General features: G+C 34.4%; 21 non-coding genes across 21 annotated transcripts; all 21 read right to left on the reverse strand.

Annotated features, from left to right (window-relative positions):
• Positions 1–911: 911 nt before the first annotated feature.
• trnal-caa lies at positions 912–1,023 on the reverse strand. The gene is made up of 2 exons: positions 986–1,023; positions 912–957 (listed from the first exon to the last, which is right to left on the reverse strand). It is a non-coding gene; the product is annotated as a tRNA-Leu (tRNA).
• Positions 1,024–1,829: 806 nt separating this feature from the next.
• Positions 1,830–1,941, reverse strand: trnal-caa. The gene is made up of 2 exons: positions 1,904–1,941; positions 1,830–1,875 (listed from the first exon to the last, which is right to left on the reverse strand). It is a non-coding gene; the product is annotated as a tRNA-Leu (tRNA).
• Positions 1,942–2,749: 808 nt separating this feature from the next.
• trnal-caa lies at positions 2,750–2,861 on the reverse strand. The gene is made up of 2 exons: positions 2,824–2,861; positions 2,750–2,795 (listed from the first exon to the last, which is right to left on the reverse strand). It is a non-coding gene; the product is annotated as a tRNA-Leu (tRNA).
• A 348-nt stretch (positions 2,862–3,209) lies between these two features.
• Positions 3,210–3,321, reverse strand: trnal-caa. Its single transcript has 2 exons — positions 3,284–3,321; positions 3,210–3,255 (listed from the first exon to the last, which is right to left on the reverse strand). It is a non-coding gene; the product is annotated as a tRNA-Leu (tRNA).
• A 351-nt stretch (positions 3,322–3,672) lies between these two features.
• Positions 3,673–3,784, reverse strand: trnal-caa. The gene is made up of 2 exons: positions 3,747–3,784; positions 3,673–3,718 (listed from the first exon to the last, which is right to left on the reverse strand). It is a non-coding gene; the product is annotated as a tRNA-Leu (tRNA).
• A 1,272-nt stretch (positions 3,785–5,056) lies between these two features.
• Positions 5,057–5,168, reverse strand: trnal-caa. The gene is made up of 2 exons: positions 5,131–5,168; positions 5,057–5,102 (listed from the first exon to the last, which is right to left on the reverse strand). It is a non-coding gene; the product is annotated as a tRNA-Leu (tRNA).
• A 347-nt stretch (positions 5,169–5,515) lies between these two features.
• trnal-caa lies at positions 5,516–5,626 on the reverse strand. Its single transcript has 2 exons — positions 5,589–5,626; positions 5,516–5,561 (listed from the first exon to the last, which is right to left on the reverse strand). It is a non-coding gene; the product is annotated as a tRNA-Leu (tRNA).
• A 349-nt stretch (positions 5,627–5,975) lies between these two features.
• trnal-caa lies at positions 5,976–6,087 on the reverse strand. The gene is made up of 2 exons: positions 6,050–6,087; positions 5,976–6,021 (listed from the first exon to the last, which is right to left on the reverse strand). It is a non-coding gene; the product is annotated as a tRNA-Leu (tRNA).
• A 3,099-nt stretch (positions 6,088–9,186) lies between these two features.
• trnal-caa lies at positions 9,187–9,298 on the reverse strand. Its single transcript has 2 exons — positions 9,261–9,298; positions 9,187–9,232 (listed from the first exon to the last, which is right to left on the reverse strand). It is a non-coding gene; the product is annotated as a tRNA-Leu (tRNA).
• A 1,727-nt stretch (positions 9,299–11,025) lies between these two features.
• trnal-caa lies at positions 11,026–11,137 on the reverse strand. The gene is made up of 2 exons: positions 11,100–11,137; positions 11,026–11,071 (listed from the first exon to the last, which is right to left on the reverse strand). It is a non-coding gene; the product is annotated as a tRNA-Leu (tRNA).
• Positions 11,138–11,486: 349 nt separating this feature from the next.
• On the reverse strand, positions 11,487–11,598 carry trnal-caa. The gene is made up of 2 exons: positions 11,561–11,598; positions 11,487–11,532 (listed from the first exon to the last, which is right to left on the reverse strand). It is a non-coding gene; the product is annotated as a tRNA-Leu (tRNA).
• Positions 11,599–12,411: 813 nt separating this feature from the next.
• trnal-caa lies at positions 12,412–12,523 on the reverse strand. Its single transcript has 2 exons — positions 12,486–12,523; positions 12,412–12,457 (listed from the first exon to the last, which is right to left on the reverse strand). It is a non-coding gene; the product is annotated as a tRNA-Leu (tRNA).
• An 802-nt stretch (positions 12,524–13,325) lies between these two features.
• trnal-caa lies at positions 13,326–13,437 on the reverse strand. Its single transcript has 2 exons — positions 13,400–13,437; positions 13,326–13,371 (listed from the first exon to the last, which is right to left on the reverse strand). It is a non-coding gene; the product is annotated as a tRNA-Leu (tRNA).
• Positions 13,438–14,248: 811 nt separating this feature from the next.
• trnal-caa lies at positions 14,249–14,360 on the reverse strand. The gene is made up of 2 exons: positions 14,323–14,360; positions 14,249–14,294 (listed from the first exon to the last, which is right to left on the reverse strand). It is a non-coding gene; the product is annotated as a tRNA-Leu (tRNA).
• Positions 14,361–14,706: 346 nt separating this feature from the next.
• trnal-caa lies at positions 14,707–14,818 on the reverse strand. Its single transcript has 2 exons — positions 14,781–14,818; positions 14,707–14,752 (listed from the first exon to the last, which is right to left on the reverse strand). It is a non-coding gene; the product is annotated as a tRNA-Leu (tRNA).
• Positions 14,819–15,165: 347 nt separating this feature from the next.
• trnal-caa lies at positions 15,166–15,277 on the reverse strand. The gene is made up of 2 exons: positions 15,240–15,277; positions 15,166–15,211 (listed from the first exon to the last, which is right to left on the reverse strand). It is a non-coding gene; the product is annotated as a tRNA-Leu (tRNA).
• A 1,729-nt stretch (positions 15,278–17,006) lies between these two features.
• trnal-caa lies at positions 17,007–17,118 on the reverse strand. The gene is made up of 2 exons: positions 17,081–17,118; positions 17,007–17,052 (listed from the first exon to the last, which is right to left on the reverse strand). It is a non-coding gene; the product is annotated as a tRNA-Leu (tRNA).
• Positions 17,119–17,465: 347 nt separating this feature from the next.
• trnal-caa lies at positions 17,466–17,577 on the reverse strand. The gene is made up of 2 exons: positions 17,540–17,577; positions 17,466–17,511 (listed from the first exon to the last, which is right to left on the reverse strand). It is a non-coding gene; the product is annotated as a tRNA-Leu (tRNA).
• An 806-nt stretch (positions 17,578–18,383) lies between these two features.
• Positions 18,384–18,495, reverse strand: trnal-caa. Its single transcript has 2 exons — positions 18,458–18,495; positions 18,384–18,429 (listed from the first exon to the last, which is right to left on the reverse strand). It is a non-coding gene; the product is annotated as a tRNA-Leu (tRNA).
• An 806-nt stretch (positions 18,496–19,301) lies between these two features.
• Positions 19,302–19,413, reverse strand: trnal-caa. The gene is made up of 2 exons: positions 19,376–19,413; positions 19,302–19,347 (listed from the first exon to the last, which is right to left on the reverse strand). It is a non-coding gene; the product is annotated as a tRNA-Leu (tRNA).
• A 333-nt stretch (positions 19,414–19,746) lies between these two features.
• On the reverse strand, positions 19,747–19,858 carry trnal-caa. Its single transcript has 2 exons — positions 19,821–19,858; positions 19,747–19,792 (listed from the first exon to the last, which is right to left on the reverse strand). It is a non-coding gene; the product is annotated as a tRNA-Leu (tRNA).
• Positions 19,859–20,598: the final 740 nt, after the last annotated feature.

The following is a 20,598-nucleotide window of genomic DNA, read 5'->3' on the forward strand; positions in this document are numbered from 1 at the left end:
CCAGAAGAGGAATTTGATCCCTAGCATCCAATCGGAGACCAGAATACCCCTGTAACTAGGAAGGATTCTCAACTTGAGTCTGGCACCTTAGAACACTCGGCCATCCTGACAATTAAAATCCTTAAAATTCATATTTTTTCATAATTCTGTAACATAACGTATGATATGTCTGATGGAAACATGCAGATCTTAAAATACAAAGAAAAATAAAAAACAAAAAATGTTAAAAGCTCATGAAAGATATAGTAAAAAACATTTTTTTATGGAATTTGAGTAACTTTTTGAATTCTAAACGAGGCATATGATGACATGTGTCGAACGATTTTTCGCATTTCATGTGTTGTCTGTTCTCAAACTATGACATATATCAAACGATTAATCACTGTTCATGTGTTTTCTTTTCACCATTTGGAGAATTTTTCGGTATTGACAAAGAGCTACTTTTTTAAGGCAAAAGCCGTGTCAGAAGAGGGATTTGAACCCTCGCCTCCAATCGGAGACCAGAATAACCCTGTAACAAGGAAGGATTCTCACCTTGAGTCTGGCGCCTTAGACCATCCTGACAATTACAAATTCTTAAAATTTATATTTTTTCATGATTCTGTAACATAACGTCTGATATGTCTGATGGAAACATGCAGATCTTAAGATACAAAGAAAAATCAACAAAAAACGTTAAAAGCTAATGAAAGTTAAAGTAAAACACTTTTTTAATGGAATTTGAGTAACTTTTTGAATTCTAAACTAGGCATATGATGACATGTGTCGAACGATTATTCGCATTTCACGTGTTGTCTGTTCTCAAACTATGGCATCTATCAAACGATTAATCACTGTTCATGGGTTTTCTTTTCACCATTTGGAGAATTTTTCGGTATTGACAAAGAGTTACTTTTTTAAGGCAAAAGCCGTGTCAGAAGAGGGATTTGAACCCTCGCCTCCAATCGGAGACCAGAATACCCCTGTAACTAGGAAGGATTCTCACCTTGAGTCTGGCGCCTTAGACCACTCGGCCATCCTGACAATTAAAAATTCTTAAAAATCATATTTTTTCATGATTCTGTAACATAACATCTGATATGTCTGATGGAAACATGCAGATCTTAAGATACAAAGAAAAATCAACAAAAAACGTTAAAAGCTAATGAAAGATATAGTAAAAAACATTTTTTTAATGGAATTTGAGTAACTTTTTGAATTCTAAACTAGGCATATGATGATGTGTCGAACGATTATTCGCATTTCATGTGTTGTCTGTTCTCAAACTATGACATATATCAAACGATTAATCACTGTTCATGAGTTTTCCTTTCACCATTTGGAGAATTTTTCAGTATTGACAAAGAGCTATTTTTTAATGCAAAAACTGTGTCAGAAGAGGGATTTGAAACCTCGCCTACAATTGGAGACCAGAAAACCCCTGTAACTAGGAAGGACTCTCACCTTGAGTCTGGTGCCTTAGACCACTCGGCCATCCTGACAATTACAAATCCTTAAATATCATATTTTTTCATGATTCTGTAACATAACGTCTGATATGTCTGATGGAAACATGCAGATCTTAAGATACAAAGAAAAATAAACAAAAAACGTTAAAAGCTAATGAAAGATATAGTAAAAAACATTTTTTTATGGAATTTGAGTAACTTTTTGAATTCTAAACTAGGCATATGATGACATGTGTCGAACGATTATTCGCATTTCATGTGTTGTCTGTTCTCAAACTATGACATATATCAAAAGATTAATCACTGTTCATGTGTTTTCCTTTCACCATTTGGAGAATTTTTCGGTATTGACAAAGAGTTACTTTTTTAAGGCAAAAGCCGTGTCAGAAGAGGGATTTGAACCCTCACCTCCAATCGGAGACCAGAATACACCTGTAACTAGGAAGGATTCTCACCTTGAGTCTGGCGCCTTAGACCACTCGGCCATCCTGACAATTACAAATCCTTCAAATTCATATTTTTTCATGATTCTATAACATAACGTCTGATATGTCTGATGGAAACATGCAGATCTTAAGATACAAAGAAAAATCAACAAAAAACGTTAAAAGCTAATGAAAGATATAGTAAAAAACATTTTTTTATGGAATTTGAGTAACTTTTTAAATTCTAAACTAGGTATATGATGACATGTGTCGAACGATTATTCGCATTTCATGTGTTGTCTGTTCTCAAACTATGGCATCTATCAAACGATTAATCACTGTTCATGTGTTTTCCTTTCACCATTTGGAGAATTTTTCAGTATTGACAAAGAGCTATTTTTTAATGCAAAAACTGTGTCAGAAGAGGGATTTGAACCCTCGCCTACAACTGGAGACCAGAAAACCCCTGTAACTAGGAAGGACTCTCACCTTGAGTCTGGCGCCTTAGAGCACTCGGCCATCCTGACAATTAAAAATTCTTAAATTTCATATTTTTTCATGATTCTATAACATAACGTCTGATATGTCTGATGGAAACATGCAGATCTTAAGATACAAAGAAAAATCAACAAAAAACGTTAAAAGCTAATGAAAGATATAGTAAAAAACATTTTTTTAATGGAATTTGAGTAACTTTTTGAATTCTAAACTAGGCATATGATGACATGTGTCGAACGATTATTCGCATTTCATGTGTTGTCTGTTCTCAAACTATGACATATATCAAAAGATTAATCACTGTTCATGTGTTTTCCTTTCACCATTTGGAGAATTTTTCGGTATTGACAAAAAGTTACTTTTTTAAGGCAAAAGCCGTGTCAGAAGAGGGATTTGAACCCTCGCCTCCAATCGGAGTCCAGAATACCCCTGTAACTAGGAAGGATTCTCACCTTGAGTCTGGCGCCTTAGACCACTCGGCCATCCTGACAATTAAAAATTCTTAAATTTCATATTTTTTCATGATTCTATAACATAACGTCTGATATGTCTGATGGAAACATGCAGATCTTAAGATACAAAGAAAAATCAACCAAAAAATGTAAAAGCTAATGAAAGATATAGTAAAAAACATTTTTTTATGGAATTTGAGTAACTTTTTTAATTCTAAACTAGGCATATGATGACATGTGTCGAACGATTATTCACATTTCATGTGTTGTCTGTTCTCCATCTATGACATATATCAAAAGATTAATCACTGTTCATGTGTTTTCCTTTCACCATTTGGAGAATTTTTCGGTATTGACAAAGAGTTACTTTTTTAAGGCAAAAGCCTTGTCAGAAGAGGGATTTGAACCCTCGCCTCCAATCAGAGACCAGAATACCCCTGTAACTAGGAAGGATTCTCACCTTGAGTCTGGCGCCTTAGACCACTCGGCCATCCTGACAATTACAAATCCTTAAAATTCATATTTTTTCATAATTCTGTAACATAACGTCTGATATGTCTGATGGAAACATGCAGATCTTAAAATACAAAGAAAAATAAAAAACAAAAAATGTTAAAAGCTCATGAAAGATATAGTAAAAAACATTTTTTTATGGAATTTGAGTAACTTTTTTAATTCTAAACTAGGCATATGATGACATGTGTCGAACGATTATTCGCATTTCATGTGTTGTCTGTTCTCAAACTATGACATATATCAAACGATTAATCACTGTTCATGTGTTTTCCTTTCACCATTTGGAGAATTTTTCGGTATTGACAAAGAGCTACTTTTTTAAGGCAAAAGATGTGTCAGAAGAGGGATTTGAACCCTTGCCTCCAATCGGAGACCAGAATACCCCTGTAACTAGGAAGGATTCTCACCTTGAGTCTGGCGCCTTAGACCACTCGGCCATCCTGACAATTAAAATTTCTTAAATTTCATATTTTTTCATGATTCTATAACATAACGTCTGATATGTCTGATGGAAACATGCAGATCTTAAGATACAAAGAAAAATAAACAAAAAACGTTAAAAGCTAATGAAAGATATAGTAAAAAACATTTTTTTATGGAATTTGCGTAACTTTTTTAATTCTAAACTAGGCATATGATGACATGTGTCGAACGATTTTTCGCATTTCATGTGTTGTCTGTTCTCAAACTATGACATATATCAAACGATTAATCACTGTTCATGTGTTTTCTTTTCACCATTTGGAGAATTTTTCGGTATTGACAAAGAGCTACTTTTTTAAGGCAAAAGCTGTGTCAGAAGAGGGATTTGAACCCTCACCTCCAATCTGAGAGACCAGAATACGCCTGTAACTAGGAAGGATTCTCACCTTGAGTCTGGCGCCTTAGACCACTCGGCCATCCTGACAATTACAAATCCTTAAAATTCATATTTTTTCATGATTCTGTAACATAACGTCTGATATGTCTGATGGAAACATGCAGATCTTAAGATACAAAGAAAAATAAACAAAAAACGTTAAAAGCTAATGAAAGATATAGTAAAAAACATTTTTTTATGGAATTTGAGTAACTTTTTGAATTCTAAACTAGGCATATGATGACATGTGTCGAACGATTATTCGCATTTCATGTCTTGTCTGTTCTCAAACTATGACATATATCAAACGATTAATCACTGTTCATGAGTTTTCCTTTCACCATTTGGAGAATTTTTCGGTATTGACAAAGAGCTACTTTTTTAAGGCAAAAAACTGTGCCAGAAGAGGAATTTGATCCCTAGCATCCAATCGGAGACCAGAATACCCCTGTAACTAGGAAGGATTCTCACCTTGAGTCTGGCGCCTTAGACCACTCGGCCATCCTGACAATTAAAAATTCTTAAATTTCATATTTTTTCATGATTCTATAACATAACGTCTGATATGTCTGATGGAAACATGCAGATCTTAAGATACAAAGAAAAATCAACAAAAAACGTTAAAAGCTAATGAAAGATATAGTAAAAAACATTTTTTTAATGGAATTTGAGTAACTTTTTGAATTCTAAACTAGGCATATGATGACATGTGTCGAACGATTATTCGCATTTCATGTGTTGTCTGTTCTCAAACTATGACATATATCAAAAGATTAATCACTGTTCATGTGTTTTCCTTTCACCATTTGGAGAATTTTTCGGTATTGACAAAGAGTTACTTTTTTAAGGCAAAAGCCGTGTCAGAAGAGGGATTTGAACCCTCGCCTCCAATCGGAGACCAGAATACCCCTGTAACTAGGAAGGATTCTCACCTTGAGTCTGGCGCCTTAGACCACTCGGCCATCCTGACAATTAAAAATTCTTAAATTTCATATTTTTTCATGATTCTATAACATAACGTCTGATATGTCTGATGGAAACATGCAGATCTTAAGATACAAAGAAAAATCAACAAAAAACGTTAAAAGCTAATGAAAGATATAGTAAAAAACTTTTTTTTATGGAATTTGAGTAACTTTTTAATTCTAAACTAGGCATATGATGACATGTGTCGAACGATTATTCACATTTCATGTGTTGTCTGTTCTCAATCTATGACATATATCAAAAGATTAATCACTGTTCATGTGTTTTCCTTTCACCATTTGGAGAATTTTTCGGTATTGACAAAGAGTTACTTTTTTAAGGCAAAAGCCTTGTCAGAAGAGGGATTTGAACCCTCGCCTCCAATCAGAGACCAGAATACCCTGTAACTAGGAAGGATTCTCACCTTGAGTCTGGCGCCTTAGACCACTCGGCCATCCTGACAATTACAAATCCTTAAAATTCATATTTTTCATAATTCTGTAACATAACGTCTGATATGTCTGATGGAAACATGCAGATCTTAAAATACAAAGAAAAATAAAAAACAAAAAATGTTAAAAGCTCATGAAAGATATAGTAAAAAACATTTTTTTATGGAATTTGAGTAACTTTTTTAATTCTAAACTAGGCATATGATGACATGTGTCGAACGATTATTCGCATTTCATGTGTTGTCTGTTCTCAAACTATGACATATATCAAACGATTAATCACTGTTCATGTGTTTTCCTTTCACCATTTGGAGAATTTTTCGGTATTGACAAAGAGCTACTTTTTAAGGCAAAAGATGTGTCAGAAGAGGGATTTGAACCCTTGCCTCCAATCGGAGACCAGAATACCCCTGTAACTAGGAAGGATTCTCACCTTGAGTCTGGCGCCTTAGACCACTCGGCCATCCTGACAATTAAAAATTCTTAAATTTCATATTTTTTCATGATTCTATAACATAACGTCTGATATGTCTGATGGAAACATGCAGATCTTAAGATACAAAGAAAAATAAACAAAAAACGTTAAAAGCTAATGAAAGATATAGTAAAAAACATTTTTTTATGGAATTTGCGTAACTTTTTTAATTCTAAACTAGGCATATGATGACATGTGTCGAACGATTTTTCGCATTTCATGTGTTGTCTGTTCTCAAACTATGACATATATCAAACGATTAATCACTGTTCATGTGTTTTCTTTTCACCATTTGGAGAATTTTTCGGTATTGACAAAGAGCTACTTTTTTAAGGCAAAAGCCGTGTCAGAAGAGGGATTTGAACCCTCACCTCCAATCTGAGACGAGAATACGCCTGTAACTAGGAAGGATTCTCACCTTGAGTCTGGCGCCTTAGACCACTCGGCCATCCTGACAATTACAAATCCTTAAAATTCATATTTTTTCATGATTCTGTAACATAACGTCTGATATGTCTGATGGAAACATGCAGATCTTAAGATACAAAGAAAAATAAACAAAAAACGTTAAAAGCTAATGAAAGATATAGTAAAAAACATTTTTGTATGGAATTTGAGTAACTTTTTGAATTCTAAACTAGGCATATGATGACATGTGTCGAACGATTATTCGCATTTCATGTCTTGTCTGTCCTCAAACTATGACATATATCAAACGATTAATCACTGTTCATGAGTTTTCCTTTCACCATTTGGAGAATTCTTCGGTATTGACAAAGAGCTACTTTTTTAAGGCAAAAACTGTGCCAGAAGAGGAATTTGATCCCTAGCATCCAATCGGAGACCAGAATACCCCTGTAACTAGGAAGGATTCTCACCTTGAGTCTGGCGCCTTAGACCACTCGGCCATCCTGACAATTAAAATTTCTTAAATTTCATATTTTTTCATGATTCTATAACATAACGTCTGATATGTCTGATGGAAACATGCAGATCTTAAGATACAAAGAAAAATAAACAAAAAACGTTAAAAGCTAATGAAAGATATAGTAAAAAACATTTTTTTATGGAATTTGCGTAACTTTTTTAATTCTAAACTAGGCATATGATGACATGTGTCGAACGATTTTTCGCATTTCATGTGTTGTCTGTTCTCAAACTATGACATATATCAAACGATTAATCACTGTTCATGTGTTTTCTTTTCACCATTTGGAGAATTTTTCGGTATTGACAAAGAGCTACTTTTTTAAGGCAAAAGCCGTGTCAGAAGAGGGATTTGAACCCTCACCTCCAATCTGAGACGAGAATACGCCTGTAACTAGGAAGGATTCTCACCTTGAGTCTGGCGCCTTAGACCACTCGGCCATCCTGACAATTACAAATCCTTAAAATTCATATTTTTTCATGATTCTGTAACATAACGTCTGATATGTCTGATGGAAACATGCAGATCTTAAGATACAAAGAAAAATAAACAAAAAACGTTAAAAGCTAATGAAAGATATAGTAAAAAACATTTTTGTATGGAATTTGAGTAACTTTTTGAATTCTAAACTAGGCATATGATGACATGTGTCGAACGATTATTCGCATTTCATGTCTTGTCTGTCCTCAAACTATGACATATATCAAACGATTAATCACTGTTCATGAGTTTTCCTTTCACCATTTGGAGAATTCTTCGGTATTGACAAAGAGCTACTTTTTTAAGGCAAAAACTGTGCCAGAAGAGGAATTTGATCCCTAGCATCCAATCGGAGACCAGAATACCCCTGTAACTAGGAAGGATTCTCAACTTGAGTCTGGCGCCTTAGAACACTCGGCCATCCTGACAATTACAAATCCTTAAAATTCATATTTTTTCATGATTCTGTAACATAACATCTGATATGTCTGATGGAAACATGCAGATCTTAAGATACAAAGAAAAATCAACAAAAAACGTTAAAAGCTAATGAAAGATATAGTAAAAAACATTTTTTTAATGGAATTTGAGTAACTTTTTGAATTCTAAACGAGGCATATGATGACATGTGTCGAACGATTTTTCGCATTTCATGTGTTGTCTGTTCTCAAACTATGACATATATCAAACGATTAATCACTGTTCATGAGTTTTCCTTTCACCATTTGGAGAATTTTTCAGTATTGACAAAGAGCTATTTTTTAATGCAAAAACTGTGTCAGAAGAGGGATTTGAACACTCACCTCCAATCGGAGACCAGAAAACCCCTGTAACTAGGAAGGAGTCTCACCTTCAGTCTGGCGCCTTAGACCACTCGACCATCCTGACAATTAAAAATTCTTAAATTTCATATTTTTCCATGATTCTGTAACATAACGTCTGATATGTCTGATGGAAACATGCAGATCTTAAGATACAAAGAAAAATAAACAAAAAACTTTAAAAGCTAATGAAAGATATAGTAAAAAACATTTTTTTATGGAATTTGCGTAACTTTTTTAATTCTAAACTAGGCATATGATGACATGTGTCGAACGATTTTTCGCATTTCATGTGTTGTCTGTTCTCAAACTATGACATATATCAAACGATTAATCACTGTTCATGTGTTTTCTTTTCACCATTTGGAGAATTTTTCGGTATTGACAAAGAGCTACTTTTTTAAGGCAAAAGACGTGTCAGAAGAGGGATTTGAACCCTCGCCTCCAATCGGAGACCAGAATAACCCTGTAACAAGGAAGGATTCTCACCTTGAGTCTGGCGCCTTAGACCATCCTGACAATTACAAATCCTTAAAATTCATATTTTTTCATGATTCTGTAACATAACGTCTGATATGTCTGATGGAAACATGCAGATCTTAAGATACAAAGAAAAATCAACAAAAAACGTTAAAAGCTAATGAAAGTTAAAGTAAAACACTTTTTTAATGGAATTTGAGTAACTTTTTGAATTCTAAACTAGGCATATGATGACATGTGTCGAACGATTATTCGCATTTCACGTGTTGTCTGTTCTCAAACTATGGCATCTATCAAACGATTAATCACTGTTCATGGGTTTTCTTTTCACCATTTGGAGAATTTTTCGGTATTGACAAAGAGTTACTTTTTTAAGGCAAAAGACGTGTCAGAAGAGGGATTTGAACCCTCGCCTCCAATCGGAGACCAGAATACCCCTGTAACTAGGAAGGATTCTCACCTTGAGTCTGGCGCCTTAGACCACTCAGCCATCCTGACAATTAAAAATTCTTAAAAATCATATTTTTTCATGATTCTGTAACATAACATCTGATATGTCTGATGGAAACATGCAGATCTTAAGATACAAAGAAAAATCAACAAAAAACGTTAAAAGCTAATGAAAGATATAGTAAAAAACATTTTTTTAATGGAATTTGAGTAACTTTTTGAATTCTAAACGAGGCATATGATGATGTGTCGAACGATTATTCGCATTTCATGTGTTGTCTGTTCTCAAACTATGACATATATCAAACGATTAATCACTGTTCATGAGTTTTCCTTTCACCATTTGGAGAATTTTTCAGTATTGACAAAGAGCTATTTTTTAATGCAAAAAATGTGTCAGAAGAGGGATTTGAAACCTCGCCTACAATTGGAGACCAGAAAACCCCTGTAACTAGGAAGGACTCTCACCTTGAGTCTGGTGCCTTAGACCACTCGGCCATCCTGACAATTACAAATCCTTAAATATCATATTTTTTCATGATTCTGTAACATAACGTCTGATATGTCTGATGGAAACATGCAGATCTTAAGATACAAAGAAAAATAAACAAAAAACGTTAAAAGCTAATGAAAGATATAGTAAAAAACATTTTTTTATGGAATTTGAGTAAGTTATTGAATTCCAAACTAGGCATATGATGACATGTGTCGAACGATAATTTGCGTTTCATGTGTTGTCTGTTCTCAAACTATGACATCTATCAAACGATTAATCACTGTTCATGTGTTGTCTTTACACCATTTGGAGAATTTTTCGGTATTGACAAAGAGCTACTTTTTTAAGGCAAAAGCCGTGTCAGAAGAGGGATTTGAACCCTCGCCTCCAATCGGAGAGCAGAATACCCCTGTAACTAGGAAGGATTCTCACCTTGAGTCTGGCGCCTTAGACCACTCGGCCATCCTGACAATTAAAAATTCTTAAATTTCATATTTTTTCATGATTCTATAACATAACGTCTGATATGTCTGATGGAAACATGCAGATCTTAAGATACAAAGAAAAATAAACAAAAAACGTTAAAAGCTAATGAAAGATAAAGTAAAACACTTTTTTAATGGAATTTGAGTAACTTTTTGAATTCTAAACTAGGCATATGATGACATGTGTCGAACGATTATTCGCATTTCACGTGTTGTCTGTTCTCAAACTATGGCATCTATCAAACGATTAATCACTGTTCATGGGTTTTCTTTTCACCATTTGGAGAATTCTTCGGTATTGACAAAGAGCTACTTTTTTAAGGCAAAAACTGTGCCAGAAGAGGAATTTGATCCCTAGCATCCAATCGGAGACCAGAATACCCCTGTAACTAGGAAGGATTCTCAACTTGAGTCTGGCGCCTTAGACCACTCGGCCATCCTGACAATTACAAATCCTTAAAATTCATATTTTTTCATAATTCTGTAACATAACGTATGATATGTCTGATGGAAACATGCAGATCTTAAAATACAAAGAAAAATAAAAAACAAAAATTTTAAAAGCTCATGAAAGATATAGTAAAAAACATTTTTTTATGGAATTTGAGTAACTTTTTTAATTCTAAACTAGGCATATGATGACATGTGTCGAACGATTATTCGCATTTCACGTGTTGTCTGTTCTCAAACTATGGCATCTATCAAACGATTAATCACTGTTCATGGGTTTTCTTTTCACCATTTGGAGAATTTTTCGGTATTGACAAAGAGTTACTTTTTTAAGGCAAAAGCCGTGTCAGAAGAGGGATTTGAACCCTCGCCTCCAATCGGAGACCAGAATACCCCTGTAACTAGGAAGGATTCTCACCTTGAGTCTGGCGCCTTAGACCACTCGGCCATCCTGACAATTAAAAATTCTTAAAATTCATATTTTTTCATGATTCTGTAACATAACATCTGATATGTCTGATGGAAACATGCAGATCTTAAGATACAAAGAAAAATCAACAAAAAACGTTAAAAGCTAATGAAAGATATAGTAAAAAACTTTTTTTTAATGGAATTTGAGTAACTTTTTGAATTCTAAACTAGGCATATGATGACATGTGTCGAACGATTTTTCGCATTTCATGTGTTGTCTGTCCTCAAACTATGACATATATCAAACGATTAATCACTGTTCATGAGTTTTCCTTTCACCATTTGGAGAATTTTTCGGTATTGACAAAGAGTTACTTTTTTAAGGCAAAAGCCGTGTCAGAAGAGGGATTTGAACCCTCGCCTCCAATTGGAGACCAGAATACCCCTGTAACTAGGAAGGATTCTCACCTTGAGTCTGGCGCCTTAGACCACTCGGCCATCCTGACAATTAAAAATTCTTAAAATTCATATTTTTTCATGATTCTGTAACATAACATCTGATATGTCTGATGGAAACATGCAGATCTTAAGATACAAAGAAAAATAAACAAAAAACGTTAAAAGCTAATGAAAGATATAGTAAAAAACTTTTTTTTAAGGAATTTGAGTAACTTTTTGAATTCTAAACGAGGCATATGATGACATGTGTCGAACGATTTTTCGCATTTCATGTGTTGTCTGTCCTCAAACTATGACATATATCAAACGATTAATCACTGTTCATGAGTTTTCCTTTCACCATTTGGAGAATTCTTCGGTATTGACAAAGAGCTACTTTTTTAAGGCAAAAACTGTGCCAGAAGAGGAATTTGATCCCTAGCATCCAATCGGAGACCAGAATACCCCTGTAACTAGGAAGGATTCTCAACTTGAGTCTGGCGCCTTAGACCACTCGGCCATCCTGACAATTACAAATCCTTAAAATTCATATTTTTTCATAATTCTGTAACATAACGTATGATATGTCTGATGGAAACATGCAGATCTTAAAATAAAAAAAGAAAAATAAAAAACAAAAATTTTTAAAAGCTCATGAAAGATATAGTAAAAAACATTTTTTTATGGAATTTGAGTAACTTTTTGAATTCTAAACTAGGCATATGATGACATGTGTCGAACGATTATTCGCATTTCATGTGTTGTCTGTTCTCAAACTATGGCATCTATCAAACGATTAATCACTGTTCATGGGTTTTCTTTTCACCATTTGGAGAATTTTTCGGTATTGACAAAGAGTTACTTTTTTAAGGCAAAAGCCGTGTCAGAAGAGGGATTTGAACCCTCGCCTCCAATCGGAGACCAGAATACCCCTGTAACTAGGAAGGATTCTCACCTTGAGTCTGGCGCCTTAGACCACTCGGCCATCCTGACAATTAAAAATTCTTAAAATTCATATTTTTTCATGATTCTGTAACATAACATCTGATATGTCTGATGGAAACATGCAGATCTTAAGATACAAAGAAAAATCAACAAAAAACGTTAAAAGCTAATGAAAGATATAGTAAAAAATTTTTTAAGGAATTTGAGTAACTTTTTGAATTCTAAACGAGGCATATGATGACATGTGTCGAACGATTTTTCGCATTTCATGTGTTGTCTGTCCTCAAACTATGACATATATCAAACGATTAATCACTGTTCATGAGTTTTCCTTTCACCATTTGGAGAATTCTTCGGTATTGACAAAGAGCTACTTTTTTAAGGCAAAAGCGTGTCAGAAGAGGGATTTGAACCGTCGCCTCCAATCGGAGACCAGAATACCCCTGTAACTAGGAAGGATTCTCACCTTGAGTCTGGCGCCTTAGACCACTCGGCCATCCTGACAATTAAAAATCCTTAAAATTCATATTTTTTCATGATTCTATAACATAACGTCTGATATGTCTGATGGAAACATGCAGATCTTAAGATACAAAGAAAAATAAACAAAAAACGTTAAAAGCTAATGAAAGATAAAGTAAAAACTTTTTTAATGGAATTTGAGTAACTTTTTGAATTCTAAACTAGGCATATGATGACATGTGTCGAACGATTATTCGCATTTCATGTGTTGTCTGTTCTCAAACTATGGCATCTATCAAACGATTAATCACTGTTTATGGGTTTTCTTTTCACCATTTGGAGAATTTTTCGGTATTGACAAAGAGTTACTTTTTTAAGGCAAAAGCCATGTCAGAAGAGGGATTTGAACCCTCGCCTCCAATCGGAGACCAGAATACCCCTGTAACTAGGAAGGATTCTCACCTTGAGTCTGGCGCCTTAGACCACTCGGCCATCCTGACAATTAAAAATTCTTAAAATTCATATTTTTTCATGATTCTGTAACATAACATCTGATATGTCTGATGGAAACATGCAGATCTTAAGATACAAAGAAAAATCAACAAAAAACGTTAAAAGCTAATGAAAGATATAGTAAAAAACTTTTTTTTAAGGAATTTGAGTAACTTTTTGAATTCTAAACTAGGCATATGATGACATGTGTCGAACGATTTTTCGCATTTCATGTGTTGTCTGTCCTCAAACTATGACATATATCAAACGATTAATCACTGTTCATGAGTTTTCCTTTCACCATTTGGAGAATTCTTCGGTATTGACAAAGAGCTACTTTTTTAAGGCAAAAACTGTGCCAGAAGAGGAATTTGATCCCTAGCATCCAATCGGAGACCAGAATACCCCTGTAACTAGGAAGGATTCTCAACTTGAGTCTGGCGCCTTAGACCACTCGGCCATCCTGACAATTACAAATCCTTAAAATTCATATTTTTTCATAATTCTGTAACATAACGTATGATATGTCTGATGGAAACATGCAGATCTTAAAATACAAAGAAAAATAAAAAACAAAAAATGTTAAAAGCTCATGAAAGATATAGTAAAAAACATTTTTTTATGGAATTTGAGTAACTTTTTTAATTCTAAACTAGGCATATGATGACATGTGTCGAACGATTATTCGCATTTCACGTGTTGTCTGTTCTCAAACTATGGCATCTATCAAACGATTAATCACTGTTCATGGGTTTTCTTTTCACCATTTGGAGAATTTTTCGGTATTGACAAAGAGTTACTTTTTTAAGGCAAAAGACGTGTCAGAAGAGGGATTTGAACCCTCGCCTCCAATCGGAGACCAGAATACCCCTGTAACTAGGAAGGATTCTCACCTTGAGTCTGGCGCCTTAGACCACTCGGCCATCCTGACAATTAAAATTCTTAAAATTCATATTTTTTCATGATTCTGTAACATAACATCTGATATGTCTGATGGAAACATGCAGATCTTAAGATACAAAGAAAAATCAACAAAAAACGTTAAAAGCTAATGAAAGATATAGTAAAAAACTTTTTTTAAGGAATTTGAGTAACTTTTTGAATTCTAAACGAGGCATATGATGACATGTGTCGAACGATTATTCGCATTTCATGTGTTGTCTGTTCTCAAACTATGACATATATCAAACGATTAATCACTGTTCATGAGTTTTCCTTTCACCATTTGGAGAATTTTTCGGTATTGACAAAGAGCTACTTTTTTAAGGCAAAAGCCGTGTCAGAAGAGGGATTTGAACCCTCGCCTCCAATCGGAGACCAGAATACCCCTGTAACTAGGAAGGATTCTCACCTTGAGTCTGGCGCCTTAGACCACTCGGCCATCCTGACAATTACAAAACCTTAAAATTCATATTTTTTCATGATTCTATAACTTAACGTCTGATATGTCTGATGGAAACATGCAGATCTTAAGATACAAAGAAAAATAAACAAAAAACGTTAAAAGCTAATGAAAGATAAAGTAAAACACTTTTTTAATGGAATTTGAGTAACTTTTTGAATTCTAAACTAGGCATATGATGACATGTGTCGAACGATTATTCGCATTTCACGTGTTGTCTGTTCTCAAACTATGGCATCTATCAAACGATTAATCACTGTTTATGGGTTTTCTTTTCACCATTTGGAGAATTTTTCGGTATTGACAAAGAGTTACTTTTTTAAGGCAAAAGCCGTGTCAGAAGAGGGATTTGAACCCTCGCCTCCAATCGGAGACCAGAATACCCCTGTAACTAGGAAGGATTCTCACCTTGAGTCTGGCGCCTTAGACCACTCGGCCATCCTGACAATTAAAAATTCTTAAAATTCATATTTTTTCATGATTCTGTAACATAACATCTGATATGTCTGATGGAAACATGCAGATCTTAAGATACAAAGAAAAATCAACAAAAAACGTTAAAAGCTAATGAAAGATATAGTAAAAAACTTTTTTTTAAGGAATTTGAGTAACTTTTTGAATTCTAAACGAGGCATATGATGACATGTGTCGAACGATTTTTCGCATTTCATGTGTTGTCTGTCCTCAAACTATGACATATATCAAACGATTAATCACTGTTCATGAGTTTTCCTTTCACCATTTGGAGAATTCTTCGGTATTGACAAAGAGCTACTTTTTTAAGGCAAAAACTGTGCCAGAAGAGGAATTTGATCCCTAGCATCCAATCGGAGACCAGAATACCCCTGTAACTAGGAAGGATTCTCAACTTGAGTCTGGCGCCTTAGACCACTGGGCCATCCTGACAATTACAAATCCTTAAAATTCATATTTTTTCATAATTCTGTAACATAACGTATGATATGTCAGATGGAAACATGCAGATCTTAAAATACAAAGAAAAATAAAAAACAAAAAATGTTAAAAGCTCATGAAAGATATAGTAAAAAACATTTTTTTATGGAATTTGAGTAACTTTTTGAATTCTAAACTAGGCATATGATGACATGTGTCGAACGATTTTTCGCATTTCACGTGTTGTCTGTTCTCAAACTATGGCATCTATCAAACGATTAATCACTGTTCATGGGTTTTCTTTTCACCATTTGGAGAATTTTTCGGTATTGACAAAGAGCTACTTTTTTAAGGCAAAAGCCGTGTCAGAAGAGGGATTTGAACCCTTGCCTCCAATCGGAGACCAGAATACCCCTGTAACTAGGAAGGATTCTCACCTTGAGTCTGGCGCCTTAGACACTCGGCCATCCTGTCAATTACAAATCCTTAAAAAATTCATATTTTTTCATGATTCTGTAACATAACATCTGATATGTCTGATGGAAACATGCAGATCTTAAGATACAAAGAAAAATCAACAAAAAACGTTAAAAGCTAATGAAAGATATAGTAAAAAACTTTTTTATGGAATTTGAGTAACTTTTTGAATTCTAAACCAGGCATATGATGACATGTGTCGAACGATTTTTCGCATTTCATGTGTTGTCTGTTCTCAAACTATGACATATATCAAACGATTAATCACTGTTCATGTGTTTTCTTTTCACCATTTGGAGAATTTTTCGGTATTGACAAAGAGGTACTTTTTTAAGGCAAAAGTCGTGTCAGAAGAGGGATTTGAACCCTCGCCTCCAATCGGAGACCAGAATACCCCTGTAACTAGGAAGGATTCTCACCTTGAGTCTGGCGCCTTAGACCACTCGCCCATCCTGACAATTAAAAATTCTTAAAATTCATATTTTTTCATGATTCTATAACTTAACGTCTGATATGTCTGATGGAAACATGCAGATCTTAAGATACAAAGAAAAATAAACAAAAAACGTTAAAAGCTAATGAAAGATATAGTAAAAAACTTTTTTTATGGAATTTGAGTAACTTTTTGAATTCTAAACGAGGCATATGATGACATGTGTCGAACGATTATTCGCATTTCATGTGTTGTCTGTTCTCAAACTATGGCATCTATCAAACGATTAATCACTGTTCATGTGTTTTCTTTTCACCATTTGGAGAATTTTTCGGTATTGACAAAGAGCTACTTTTTTAAGGCAAAAGTCGTGTCAGAAGAGGGATTTGAACCCTCGCCTCCAATCGGAGACCAGAATACCCCTGTAACTAGGAAGGATTCTCACCTTGAGTCTGGCGCCTTAGACCACTCGGCCATCCTGACAATTACAAAATGTTAAAATTCATATTTTTTCATGATTCTATAACATAACGTCTGATATGTCTGATGGAAACATGCAGATCTTAAGATACAAAGAAAAATAAACAAAAAACGTTAAAAGCTAATGAAAGATATAGTAAAAACTTTTTTTTATGGAATTTGAGTAACTTTTTGAATTCTAAACGAGGCATATGATGACATGTGTCGAACGATTTTTCGCATTTCATGTGTTGTCTGTTCTCAAACTATGGCATCTATCAAACGATTAATCACTGTTCATGTGTTTTCTTTTCACCATTTGGAGAATTTTTCGGTATTGACAAAGAGCTACATTTTTAAGGCAAAAGCTGTGTCAGAAGAGGGATTTGAACCCTCGCCTCCAATCGGAGACCAGAATACCCCTGTAACTAGGAAGGATTCTCATCTTGAGTCTGGCGCCTTAGACCACTCGGCCATCCTGACAATTACAAATCCTTAAAATTCATATTTTTTCATGATTCTATAACTTAACGTCTGATATGTCTGATGGAAACATGCAGATCTTAAGATACAAAGAAAAATAAACAAAAATGTTAAAAGCTAATGAAAGATATAGTAAAAAACATTTTTTAATGGAATTTGAGTAACTTTTTGAATTCTAAACTAGGCATATGATGACATGTGTCGAACGATTATTCGCATTTCATGTGTTGTCTGTTCTCAAACTATGGCATCTATCAAACGATTAATCACTGTTCATGTGTTTTCTTTTCACCATTTGGAGAATTTTTCGGTATTGACAAAGAGGTACTTTTTTAAGGCAAAAGATATGTCAGAAGAGGGATTTGAACCCTCGCCTCCAATCGGAGACCAGAATACCCCTGCAACTAGGAAGGATTCTCACCTTGAGTCTGGCGCCTTAGAGCACTCGGCCATCCTGACAATTCAAATTCTTAAATTTCATATTTTTTCATGATTCTATAACTTAACGTCTGATATGTCTGATGGAAACATGCAGATCTTAAGATACAAAGAAAAATCAACAAAAAACGTTAAAAGCTAATGAAAGATATAGTAAAAAACATTTTTTTATGGAATTTGAGTAACTTTTTGAATTCTAAACTAGGCATATGATGACATGTGTCGAACGATTATTCGCATTTCATGTGTTGTCTGTTCTCAAACTATGGCATCTATCAAACGATTAATCACTGTTCATGTGTTTTCTTTTCACCATTTGGAGAATTTTTCGGTATTGACAAAGAGCTACTTTTTTAAGGCAAAAGCTGTGTCAGAAGAGGGATTTGAACCCTCGCCTCCAATCGGAGACCAGAATACCCATGTAACTAGGAAGGATTCTCACCTTGAGTCTGGCGCCTTAGACCACTCGGCCATCCTGACAATTAAAAATCCTTAAAATTCATATTTTTTCATGATTCTATAACTTAACGTCTGATATGTCTGATGGAAACATGCAGATCTTAAGATACAAAGAAAAATAAACAAAAAACGTTAAAAGCTAATGAAAGATATAGTAAAAAACATTTTTTTATGGAATTTGAGTAACTTTTTGAATTCTAAACTAGGCATATGATGACATGTGTCGAACGATTATTCGCATTTCATGTGTTGTCTGTTCTCAAACTATGGCATCTATCAAACGATTAATCACTGTTCATGTGTTTTCTTTTCACCATTTGGAGAATTTTTCGGTATTGACAAAGAGGTACTTTTTTAAGGCAAAAGTCGTGTCAGAAGAGGGATTTGAACCCTCGCCTCCAATCGGAGACCAGAATACCCCTGCAACTAGGAAGGATTCTCACCTTGAGTCTGGCGCCTTAGAGCACTCGGCCATCCTGACAATTCAAATTCTTAAATTTCATATTTTTTCATGATTCTATAACTTAACGTCTGATATGTCTGATGGAAACATGCAGATCTTAAGATACAAAGAAAAATCAACAAAAAACGTTAAAAGCTAATGAAAGATATAGTAAAAAACATTTTTTTTTATGGAATCTGAGTAACTTTTTGAATTCTAAACTAGGCATATGATGACGTGTCGAACGATTATTCGCACTTCATGTGTTGTCTGTTCTCAAACTATGACATATATCAAACGATTAATCACTGTTCATGAGTTTTCCTTTCACCATTTGGAGAATTTTTCAGTATTGACAAAGAGCTATTTTTTAATGCAAAAACTGTGTCAGAAGAGGGATTTGAACCCTCACCTCCAATTGGAGACCAGAAAACCCCTGTAACTAGGAAGGATTCTCACCTTGAGTCTGGCGCCTTAGACCACTCGGCCATCCTGACAATTAAAAATTCTTAAAATTCATATTTTTTCATGATTCTATAACTTAACGTCTGATATGCAGATCTTAAGATACAAAGAAAAATAAACAAAAAACGTTAAAAGCTAATGAAAGATATAGTAAAAAACATTTTTTAATGGAATTTGAGTAACTTTTTGAATTCTAAACTAGGCATATGATGACATGTGTCGAACGATTATTCGCATTTCATGTGTTGTCTGTTCTCAAACTATGGCATCTATCAAACGATTAATCACTGTTCATGTGTTTTCTTTTCACCATTTGGAGAATTTTTCGGTATTGACAAAGAGCTACTTTTTTAAGGCAAAAGCTGTGTCAGAAGAGGGATTTGAACCCTCGCCTCCAATCGGAGACCAGAATACCCCTGTAACTAGGAAGGATTCTCACCTTGAGTCTGGCGCCTTAGACCACTCGGCCATCCTGACAATTACATATCCTTAAAAATCATATTTTTTCATGATTCTGTAACATAACGTCTGATATGTCTGATGGAAACATGCAGATCTAAAGATACAAAGAAAAATCAACAAAAAACGTTAAAAGCTAATGAAAGATATAGTAAAAAACATTTTTTTATGGAATTTGAGTAACTTTTTGAATTCTAAACTAGGCATATGATGACGTGTCGAACGATTATTCGCATTTCATGTGTTGTCTGTTCTCAAACTATGACATCTATCAAACGATTAATCACTGTTCATGTGTTTTCTTTTCACCATTTGGAGAATTTTTCGGTATTGACAAAGAGCTACATTTTTAAGGCAAAAGCTTTGTCAGAAGAGGGATTTGAAACCTCGCCTCAAATCGGAGACCAGAAGACCCCTGTAACTAGGAAGGACTCTCACCTTGAGTCTGGCGCCTTAGACCACTCGGCCATTCTGACAATTAAAAATTCTTAAATTTCATATTTTTTCATGATTCTATAACATAACGTCTGATATGTCTGATGGAAACATGCAGATCTTAAGATACAAAGAAAAATAAATAAAAAACTTTAAAAGCTAATGAAAGATATAGTAAAAAAACATTTTTTTATGGAATTTGAGTAACTTTTTGAACTCTAAACTAGGCATATGATGACATGTTTCGAACGATTATTCGCATTTCATGTGTTGTCTGTTCTCAAACTATGGCATCTATCAAACGATTAATCACTGTTCATGTG

This window comes from Oncorhynchus gorbuscha, unplaced genomic scaffold (assembly GCF_021184085.1).
Source record: "Oncorhynchus gorbuscha isolate QuinsamMale2020 ecotype Even-year unplaced genomic scaffold, OgorEven_v1.0 Un_scaffold_1311, whole genome shotgun sequence".
NCBI classification, from domain to species: domain Eukaryota; kingdom Metazoa; phylum Chordata; class Actinopteri; order Salmoniformes; family Salmonidae; genus Oncorhynchus; species Oncorhynchus gorbuscha.